Below are 12,223 nucleotides of genomic sequence, written 5' to 3' on the forward strand. Positions count from 1 at the left end.
CTTATTTCCATTTCAACAGTTTTTCTTTGGTTGAGCTTTTAATTTGGTTTATAGAGTTCTTCAATTTTATTCAGTTCTTACTTTAAATAATTCTCGTGACCACTTTTTAATCTGTCTCTTGTCAAAAACAGATGCAAAGAAATTCATTTTAATTCAGAAGTTTAATGTGAATTAATGAGTTATTTTTTAAATTCAGTTCTAAATTTAAATTAACGAGGTCTTCATTTGAATGAATAAATTCTTCATTTGATGCAGTTCTCTATTTGAATTAATGAGTACTTAATTTTAGCAAATGAGTTTTTATTTGATTCAGTTTTCAATTACCCACCAATAGTTCTTCTGATTCAGTTCTTATTTTCATCTCAACACATCTTCCTTTGATTCAGCCTTTTGTTTGATTTAACATAATCTTCATTTGATTCAGTTCCTAATTTAAATTGATTTCGTGCTTCTTTTTTAATAAATCTCTTTTCACAAACAGAAGTAGAAAAATTTTATTTAAAGAATTAATGTAGCTAGACGCAATTTAATCTAGTTTAAGAGTATGGAAATTAAACTTATTTATGCTACTCAACTAATGATAATTTATGATTAAGTATTTTCATGTTTAATCAGTTCCAGATAATAAATAAATTAATAAAATAAAAAATTTTAAATTTTTACCTCGGAAATTAAATGATCTTTTATTATAATACTTTTATTATCATACTTTTATTATTATTTTTAGAATTAAAATATGCCGGTTTAAAATAGATATTGACTTCTGCCATTTTCGTGATAAATGTTACATATTCCTCTTCCTCAAATTCTTTATTATATTGATTTAACTATCTTATTAGCTTTGTCTTGAAATATACTTGGCTAAGTTCTCTGTATATGTCTCTTTGAAGAAGAACTAATTGGCAACAGAGGAAAAAACAAGCTATCTATTGGAAATTGTGTCTTTCTTTATCAAACAGTATTACAATAAAAGAAAATATCGATTCGATGTTCTTTTAGAATATCGAACCATTATTTTCTTTCACAGTGTATTTTTTATGTTCTTTACTGGCTTGAATCTTGCTAAAACTTCATTCCAGTTTAATAATTTTTTTAGTTTAATATTTAATAATATATATTCAAATAATAATTATTCTGAAGATATATTTAGTTTTTATTATTATTTTATTGAGCAAATATGCTTTAAATGCTAAAATAAAATAATTGACATTATACTTTTTTTATAAAATGATGAGTATATTATCACTATGTAGGGCATTAGAGAAGCAATCAAAGATCTTTTATCGATGCGCTAAATAATTAATTAGTTATCATAACTTTTATTTTTATTTTCTATCACGATAACAATTTTTTAAAAATAAGTTAAGTAACTATTTCGTCTTATTATTGTTGTTTCTTTTTTGTTTGTAACTTTTAAAAAACACAAAAAAAATATTTCAGAATAAACTACTCTAATAAGAGTTTTCTTAACTTTGCGACAGTTTCTAAAATAAATAAGATAGCCAAGTTGTATTATTAATTTTTCCCACGAAAACAATTACAGTCAAAAGAATACGAAATGAATGAAAATAGTCTCATTAACTTTGATACATGATAGCTCTGAAAAGAAATAAGATAGCTAAGTTTTAGTGATGAGATTGATCACGTTTTAATGCTGCAGGGAAAAAATAAATTTTTAAATAAACTGCTGTTTGTAGAAAATGCAACACCATGAAGGAATCATCAGAATCAAATGAAATTCGCAGTAAATGTCAATTATAGGATATTATGCAAATTAATAAAGTTTCAGAGCCATCGCGCGTGCGTGGCGCGCGCAGCGCCCTCTGAATTGATGCTGAAAGCGTATAAATAAAGTGCTGTAGCGGGACGTTGAAAATAGTCTATGATTATTTGTTAGTGGCAAACGTTTAGTGAGACCTGAGTATGCCTCCACGACGGAAGAATAAGAAATTCAAGCAACTTACGGAGTTTGAACGAGGGAGGATAATCGGCCTTCGAGAAGGAGGATTTTCCTATCGCGCAATAGCAGCTCGTATGCAGCGGAACAGTTCCACAGTGATGCGAGTTTGGAAGCAGTGGACCGACGAGCACCGAACAACTCGAAAAACAGGCACTGGACGACAGAAGGTGACGTCAGAGCGCGATGATCGACACCTGCTCCGCATGGCGGTGAATGATCGCACAGCTTCCTCCAGGCAGCTGGCAGCACATTGGTCTACTGCTACAGGTGTACGATTGTCGGCTTCGTCAATTCGTCGTCGTCTGCTGCGCTGTGGATTGCGTGCAAGGGTGCCATTATACAGGATTCCCCTCACGGCGGATCATCGACGGCTGCGTCGGCAGTGGGCTCTTGAGCACAGAGACTGGCGAGCTGATTGGCACCAAGTTGTCTTTTCAGATGAATCACGCTTCAATTTGTGGACCCATGATGGCCGTGTTCGTGTTAGACGTTATGCCGGTCAACGCTGCCTTCCTGAGTGTATTATTGAACGACATAGTGGTCGAACACCCGGAGTTATGGTCTGGGGTGCGATTTCGTATCATGGACGATCCAATTTGATACGAATTGAGGGTAATCTCAATAGCAACAGATACGTCCGTGAAGTGCTACAGCCCGAAGTCGTTCCTTTCCTTCAAGGCATCCCTGGAGCTATCTTTCAGCAGGATAATGCACGCCCACATGTTGCGCGGACTGTTAGAGACTTCTGTTCAGCACAGCGCATGCAACTTCTTCCTTGGCCTGCTTATTCGCCGGATATGTCGCCTATTGAGCACGTGTGGGATATGGTTGGTCGGCGTCTCACTCGTGATCCGCGTCCTGCAGTTTCCAAAGACGAACTTTGGTTGCGCATACAAGCGATATGGAATTCTCTTCCTCAAGCAAATATTCAACATCTGTTTGACTCCATGCCACGTCGTATAGCAGCACTTATTGCAGCGCGTGGTGGCTGCACCAAATACTGATTTCGGACGCTTAATTTGTTTCTTTTGTTTTGAAAATTTCATCATTTATTTGTATCAGTACAAGTCGTTTCTGCATTAAATTTCATTTGATTCTGATGATTCTTTCATGGTGTTGCATTTTCTACAAACAGCAGTTTATATTATTATAATCGGACTAAATAATCGGAATTATATTGCTAGCTTTGATAAAGTGATAACTCTTGAAAGAAATAAGATAGCCAAGTTTTATTGATGACACGCTTAAACAATTATTTTTACCTACTTTAATACGAGATTGTTCCTAAACGAAATAAGATAATCAAGTTTTATTGCTAAGGTTTGTCACTTTTTGATGCTGCAGAGAAAAAAAATGTACAATTAGAAATATACAGTTTGAATCAGAGTGATCTTATGATACGAGATGAAAAGAAATAAGTAAGTCAAGTCTTGATGCTAAGGTTCGTCACGTATTAATGCTTCAGGGAAAACATATGTTTAGAAATATAGGGGAGAGTAGGGTCAATTGTAACATTTTTTACGTAACTATTTTTAACTAACAAAAAATCCAGTATATTATTAGTATTAATTGACAGGCGAGTAAAGTAGACTATCCTCTACTAGAAAAGAGAAATAAATACCTTACTTTAAATATTAGTTATTAACAATTTTTAACAGGCGTGCACTTGTTACAATTGTCCCCACTTACGGGGTCAATTGTAACAGTTCATAAATTCAATTAAAACATAGTTAATTATACATATTATCATAGTTGTGATGGATTTTTTTATTGATCAAAATGGTAGTGATATTTTAGGAGTAAAAATAATAATGAGCAGAGACCTAAAGGATTAAACTTTTAATTTTATGGGGTTAAAAATTTTAATTTATGCTGTGAAAGGTGACAAATAAAATAATGCACATGCAACATAATATAAATGATATAGGAAATTATTGGTGGTTCTTAAAGAGTTAAGTAATGGTTTGTAAACATAAGATTATTTATTTTCAGCTGTTACAATCGTCCCTTTACTTATTGTTACAATAGTCCCCAAGACGCCATTTCAGCTTCATTTGTTAAAAGCAATGCTAGTTAATCAACAAAACTAATTTTTTTTTACTGAAATGTTAATTAAGGTGTTCACTTTCATATTCGGTTAATACTTTTTATTTGTTTAAACAAAATTACTTTGTTTCAATGTAATATTCTAATACCAAAAAAAGTACTTACGTAGCGTGAAAATATCTTTTGTGATGTAACTCTTTCAAAACTACATAAAAATGGTTACCATCAGGGGTGTACATGTAGATTTATTAAATACACCTTGTGCGCCACCTAGGAACCAAATCTAGAAGCCGACACTCGAAATTTTTGCTCTGTTACAATCGTACCCTGTTACAATTGACCACACTCTCCTCTACCGTTTGAATCAGAATTTTACCAACTTTGATATGAGATGATTCCTAAAAGAAATAAGATAATCAAGTTTTATTGCTAAGGTTCGTCACGTATTGATGTTATGGTGCAACATTCTTGTATACTACGAATAGCGTAGTCTAAAGCACTTTTGACACCCTATTAGGTTGCTTTAAGTTTTCTCGATATTGTGGTTGCCACTCCAAAACTTCAAATAGCATAATTGAAAACGTTTTCAACGTTGGCAACATATTGCGTTGCTGCAAGCTTACTCGATATTGTGGTACAACACGCTCCACAACTTCTTATTAAAAAAAAAACTCTCTTTTTCTCTCTAAATCTTTATCGAAGATTTTTTAAACGCAACATCTCATGCTGTTTTTATCTTTTTAGGTTTTATGAGAGAGTCATGATTGAATCAAGGAAGCGACTTACACCACGAATGCAAGAGAAAATTTCGAATTTCGAATAAATAAGGATCGAATATTATTCCGATAATACGGTAAGTCATTTGAATTATAAAGATTAATTTTATGACAGCCTTTTTGTTATAATTTTTCCGAGTTTAAATTATTATTCGAGGCAATTTCTTTTAAAGCAACACATTTTATACTCATTTACATTTAAAACTCAATGAATGAAAAAAATTAGGTATTAAAAGAAGTCATATAATGTACAGAGAAATAAATTTTCGTACCATAGTATTAAAAATACAATAGTACAGTGCGTCACATAAAATGGACCACCTTGAATACATTTTGATATAAGATTGGGTTTTCACTTTCTAGGACTCAATCTTAATGGTTTAAGGGAGAGATTTTAAATATGGCAATTAATTAGTGCAGACGATATTTTAAGTTAAGAAATCAGACACAAAAATGTACTTTCTCTGAATAAGCATACCTTTTTTTCAATGGATTTGGATTTTCGACCTCCAAGATATAGGGGGTGGTCCTAATCCGGGAAATAAGGTCTCCATAGTTTGGTCAGGAGAACAGTTCAAAGCTTAGCCCCCTGAATGCTAATTTCCCTTTTTGCTTATCTCGCCGTATCTCGAGAGCATTTTAAGTAAAATGAAGAAATTTTGCACATGATTGTAAAATTAGTTTATTTAAAGATAATTTCAGGCAAGAAATAGGTTTTAGTCAGCATTTATTATTTTTTATTATTTAATAATAGTGAAACAATTTTTGAATTGTAAGGTACACAATTTTTTAAGCCATTTTAAAGCATCTAATTTTACATGGGAAAATACAAATTCTGTGTAAAATCGTTTGAATAGTTCCTGAGAAATCGAATGTTCGTATGTTAATAATTCAATTCATCAAGAACAATTCAACCGATTTCTTTCAAATTTTGTATTCTGCCATGTGAAATTAGATATTTTAAAAGGATGTAAAAAAGTTTTATACCTTACAGTTCAAAAATTGTTTGACTATCATTAAATTAAATGATAAAAAATTAACTTATGAATACTTACTGAAATTTATTTTTTTCATGGAACTATTTTAATAAACGGATTTTATAATTGTGTGCAAAAACTTTTCACCTTAATTAAACAGTTTTCGAGATAAGGCGAAATACCCACAATTAAAATTAACATTCAGGGGGCTAAACTTTAGACTGCCTAATTAATTATCACATTTGAAGTCACCCCTTCGAACCATTAAGATGGTGTCCTAGAAAGTGAAGATCCAATTATAAAATCAAAAGATATTCAAGTGGTCCGTTTTTTTTAGTATTGTTCTTTGAAAAATTAGACAGACACTAAAATTACATGTATAAAATTTTGGAGCTTCTTGTTCAGCAATATTTCGTTCGAATTTGTTGCAAACTTACTATACTACTAAGTTGAGCCATACTATGACACTTCCTAAACTTAATTACATTATTGTTCCTTAACAAATACATTTGAAAATGTATTACCTATATTTCATAATTGCTAGAATAGTTTAAATACTTTCAAGTAACAAAAAAAAAACTTCTCTAAACAAATATATATGAAAATATTTCTCCCATGTTACGTTTCGTGGAAATATTAGAAACCCATCCAAACAAATGCATGTAAAACGTTATAACTTACATAACGAAATCACTAGGTTGTTTGAAATATTTTTAACTAACAGCAATCCATTAATTAGAAGCATTAAATTAATAAATAACTCAGTCTAAGGTTTTCTTCATTAAGTACATTAAAGAGAATTATCTTTTAAGAAAATAAAAGCGTTATGTGTAAGCTTACAAAGCCTGAAGAAAAGAAGACAAATTTATTCAGCTGTCAAACGGCTGAAGTGTTAATACTCATAGTGAGTAATGATTAGTTGACTGTCTTATTTATAGAAAACAAAAAAACTCGGCCAAGTAGAAATTCTTGTAACATCCGCAAGTGTGGTAACTCTTTCTGCCCAATGTTGTAGGAAGAGGTTCATCAACTCACCTTGTTACCTTGTAAGAAGTTCAACGCCTTCACCTTGATTTGAATTTGCGCTTTTACCCTAATAAGCGCCAATGGAGTTGAGAAGTAACAATGAAATAAATCGTTTGGTAAATAAGCTTTCGATTTTTTTTTTCTTCACAAGTATCGTAGAAAGAAAAAGTGTTTTTCTTTTTTTGTTGTTGTTCAGGGTGAAAATAGTACATGGGAAAACATTTCGTACTCCTAATATTAAAATATATATAATAATATTATTTTGTATAAGATATATTGGATATGCTGTAACGAGATAGTATTTTGTAAATGCTATTTTTTTTTCATTTACTCGAAACTTTCTATTTCAGACTGGGGTACTTTGTACATGCTTTATATGTTACATTTTTATATTATATTTTATGCTATATTTTTGCAAGAAACTTGTACATGATTTTGTTGCAAGATATATTATTCGGATATTGCTGTTCGGATGATATTGTGTATATTGAGAGATATTCTGTTACATTTTGTTTAAGGGAATTGTTTCCGAGTAAGATTTGTCTGAGGTTTTTTTTTTTATTATTTTTTTTAAGTTTTTTTTTTTTTCAAAACGAGTGATTTTTGTCCGTGTATTGTGTTGCACTCATGATATCGAATAAATGAGAACATTCTTTGTGTTACGTTTCGCTTTACTGAAATGTCCCCTTGTAAGATTTTGTTTGCTCGATATTTTAATGAAAGAATTTGTCTTTGGATATCTTAGTTCGCATGATATTGTAGAATTTATAGATATTCCTACAGGCAGTATTTATATGTATTACGGTTTGTTTTATCAAAATGTCCCCATGCAAAATTTCATTACTTCGAAATTTTGTCTTCGCATAGTTTTGTTCTCCTGATATTATAAAATTGGAAGATATTTTGTATACGCAGTATTTATGATACGGTTTATTTTATCGAACTGCCCCCATGTAAAATTTTGTTTGTTAGATATTTAAAGAAGAGATTTTGTCCTAGGATACTTTTGTTTAAATAATATTGAAGAATTGATTGATGTTCGTATAGGTAGTATTTATTTTACAGTTTATTTTATCAAAATGTTGCTATGTAAGTATTTGTTAGCTCTATATATTAAAGCGAGATTTGTGTTCGGATACTTTTTTTCAGTATTGTGGGATTAAAAGATATTCGTATAGGCAATATTTATATTAAGGTTTGTTTTATCAAAATGCCCCCATGTAATATTTTGTTTGTTAGATATTTTAACGAAAGATTTTGTGGCCGGATACTTTTGCTCGCATAATATTTTAGAATTGAGATATTTGTATAGGCAATATTTATGTTAAGGACTGTTTTATCAAAATGCCCCCATATAATATTTTGTTTGCTCGATATTTTAATGCGAGATTTTATGTCCGTATACTTTTAACCGCATAATATTGTAAAATTGACAGATATTTTTCATACATGGTATGAATACTACATTTTGTTTGTGTGAGATCTTATATTGTGCATTGATTTTCTTGCGGATATCATCGTTTAGATGCTATTTTAGTATTCTCTATATGTAGTATTAATACTAAATTTAATAGACAAACTTTTCTCGTGCAATATTTTGTTTGTTTATTTTCGTTCGTATTTCGGTGATTTAAATTAAAAATTTTGTTCAAACAATTTATTAAAATGTAATGCATACTTTGAAACTTTCAAATTAAAATCAAGAATGGCGTAAAATATTTTGTAAAAAGCATGGAATAAAAAACAGTTTATCATTTTGGAATGGAGTTGAAAAATCATTCATTCAGTTTATAATTATAATCCAGCTAATAAATGATGTTATTACCATAGGATATATTGCCTCAATCCATTTTAGCTGCCCCAATCTGTTCTAAGGAAATCGTTCATAAATAACATTGCTTCAGTCTTATTCAAGTCATCCTAGTTATGATTTTAAGTTCTAATGTGCTGCAAAATATTAATAACGAAGTTTGTTGCACTTGTAGTAATCGATAAAAATTAAATAAGAAAACTTCAACTTCTTTCGAATAATAGCTTTATTTCTTATTAAAATTCCAAGTAAAATAAAGTCATTGTTCTAAACGGTTCCAAAAATATTAAACTTAGGCTTTAAACTACTCAAAAATTGCAAAATTGATTTGACTAAGGTCTCTAAATCAATAAAATTTTTGTCGCTGCAGGCTGGTTTACACAAGAATACAGTCTTTAAGCATGCTTTTTTTATTTTAAAGAAAAAATAAGCTTCGTATTCCTTAGTGTTAGGATTTCATTTCTGTTTTTCAAATATAATCATTTTATAAAATTTAAAAACTCTTTTGTAAGAATTATTAATGCAATTACACAAGATAATTAACCGAAGAAGGGATTTAATAGTTAACTCAATTTATAAAAACACGCTGAAACAATCTTTTTTGCGTATGGAATTAAATTTATACTGTTTTTATTTGAAAGTCGAAAGAAAGAAAAACGAGTGTAAATACTTGGAAAAAATATGTTTACGTGTTTTTTTATTTATTTTTTTAGCTGGAATAATGAATTAAGTCACTTATTTTTTTCCGCCTTTACACAAGAAACATAACAGAATTTGAATACAAGTTAAATAAACCAAGAGATGTTATATTTAATGCGATTTTGTTAGTGAAAAGAGCTTTATTTGTGGGAAAAGTTTCATTTGAGGCGTTCGTTTATGCAACATCTTTAACTTATTTTCTTTCTTTATTCAAAACTTCCCTTCAAACTCGTCTTGGGATTTCACATTCTTAAGTTTTAAAAAAAATAAGGGGAAAAAAACTAGGATATTATTAAGATTAGCAACAAAGTTAAGAACTGAAATATACATTTTTTTTTCTTTATCATTCCCAAATGAACACAGCGCTTATTTAGTCGATCTATGCAACCTCTTCTTTTTTTTTGTAAAAGTTAGGTTTGAATTTTAAATGAAAGTTCTATCAATAAATGTGAAACAGACGATTTCAATTTTGAATTCTTCGCAAGCAAATTAAAAATGTTCTCTTTGTTCTTTATTGATGTTTCATGCCGAACTAAAATTAATTAGGTACGAGAAGTGCTTTATTGATTTACAGAACTTGCTTTTAAAACACATTTTTTTTTATTTGTTTACTGTAACTCTTGATTAGGATGTTCGACAAGAAAGGCTTCGGGGAAAAAGATTTGTCACAGAAATAACGATTTCACACATTGATAAGCATATATTTTTGTGATTTCATTAAATTTACTACAAGTTACAATTTAAAAGCAGTTGTTCTTTTTTATTTTGAGAATTTTTTTCTGAAACTGCAATAAAAAATTATGTAGAATGTACAATATGAACGATTGATAATTAATTATGGAAATATAACAATCGTATTTCATAGATCAGTTTTGTTAAAACATTTGAATTAATTTTTAACAAAAGTGTTCTTTGGATTGAAATTTTTGTAATTTTATAATTAACTGGGTTCTTGTTACTCTATAAGAAGAATACCGTGGAAATCGTATGTCTGTGCCTAATCACGTGGCGTCCCGTGATATGTCTGTGTCTAATGTGGCATCACGTGACCTAATCAAGAGTGCTTTGTGTGTTAGCGTTGCAGTTGTTAAGGCTTGGTTTATTACAACACTGAATCAATTTTTGGATCAGATTTAACTTTACCTGCAAGTGGCGTCCAGCGTGTGTAATCTGATTGGCTGCTGAATCGTGTCACTATCAAATTCCACATTCCACGCTTCTTGCACCTATCCAATTAAATCTGAACCGAAAATTGATTCAGCATGATTATAAACCGAGCCTTAATAACTGCAAACGTTAACCACATAATTAGGCATAACCGTGTGATTTAAGCGTTATTGTTCTTCTCGAGTTCTTAATTTGTCACAGAAATAACAGTGATAGACAGGGAAATGTTAAAGAATTAGCATTTTTAGTGCCTTCGTTGAATTTATTAAAAGTTACAGTTACCGTTTAAAAATATTTATTCGATTTTACTAGGAACTTTCCACTCGTTTTTACAAGGAGCTCAAAAACAAATGCTTAGTCTGCGTTATTGAGAATTAATAATGAAAATTCTGTAATCTTACTTTATAGGATATTTTTGTTGAAAACTTAAGTCACCGAATGCAAATTTTTAAAAATTTGTATATATCATAGGTATTATATTATTTAATAAGTATAGATTGCCTATACAGTATCACTTATTTAATGTTTAGAAATTTATAAAAGACTATATTTATAAGACTTATCAAATAGGAAATTAATAAATTATTAGTTGTAATCATTCTACATTTACAAATTTAATTCCGAAGCAATATTTACAACTTTTTTTTTTATTATTCTTAAACTTTTATCAATATCCTTCCAGCAAAACGAACGTTCCATTTTATATTCATATTTTATATTCATATGAAAGTCTTCAGCCGCCATTTTTCCAAAGTATTTTTTTATCACCGCTGCCTTACTCGCATTATTACATTTTTTGCTAACATGTTTTGCGGAAATGTGTGACACAAGTTTTAAAAACGCGCATTATTCGTGCAAGATAGGCGAACAAGAACTTTTTTTTCTTTCTTTTCGCAATCACGGCTATATGGCCTTGAAGGGAGGAAATTCTGTCGGACCAGCAAAGGAACTATGCAACGTGAATTGGAGATGCAGATCTCGGTTGTTAGGTGAAGTCTGTGGAAGCTTTTGAGCCTGTTTGGACGTGAGGCGAAAACCACATTACGTGCTCAGATATGGCAGATTAGGTAAAGAAATATGTTTTGCATAATTTTCTGAAGACAAGCAAATAAGCCGTATGACTTCTTTGTTGCCATAGAAAGGCGTTAATTAGTTATGACTTTCGCGTTCCTGTATCTGGCAATATGTTTTGATTATGAAGTAATCGGAATGGACGGAGTCGATGCGATTTTTTCTTCTTATACTAATAAAAACCGCATAATTATTTTTAGAGATGGATTTAAAAGAAATATTCACATAAAGTTTTTATTAAAAAAACTATTTAAACATCAATTTGGAATATTTTTTTATAAGGGTTAAGCGTTTTTTAAGAAAAAAGAATTGCTTGTTGATTTTGCAACGAAATATCGTTTGGTTTTTCAGCAAATTTATCGAAATCAAGTTTAATCGAAATGAATGGAGGCAATGCGAATTTTTTTTTTCTAATAATACACAAAAAAAAAAACCAAAATTATTTTTAGAGATGTATCAAAAAGAAAGATTCATAATATGGGACATTGTTATTTGAGACGATTAACTTGTAGCTGAACAACACGATCATCAGTTGCACTGGAGATTTCTTCAGTGTAGCATGGTAATGTACCTTTTTTATAGTGGCTTATTAAATTTAAAAAAGAAAAATGTCTGATATTTTTTATGCAAGAGAATACAAAATAGAATTTCTTTTTCTAGAAAAGGAATATTCGAAACGAGCCTGAAAAAT

At 30.3% G+C, this 12,223-nt stretch overlaps 1 protein-coding gene across 1 annotated transcript in view; it reads left to right on the forward strand.

Annotated features, from left to right (window-relative positions):
• LOC107438948 (protein rhomboid) overlaps window positions 1-12,223 on the forward strand; it is a 315,987-nt gene that overhangs the window by 86,137 nt on the left and 217,627 nt on the right. Inside the window, exon 2 of the mRNA XM_043042883.3 lies at window positions 4,751-4,859. The gene's annotated coding sequence lies outside the window, so the exon portion shown is untranslated. The remainder of the gene's footprint in view (window positions 1-4,750; window positions 4,860-12,223) is intronic.

This window comes from Parasteatoda tepidariorum, chromosome 8 (genome assembly GCF_982258835.1).
Source record: "Parasteatoda tepidariorum strain Cologne lab strain chromosome 8, Ptep-v5.0, whole genome shotgun sequence".
Lineage (NCBI taxonomy): Eukaryota > Metazoa > Arthropoda > Arachnida > Araneae > Theridiidae > Parasteatoda > Parasteatoda tepidariorum.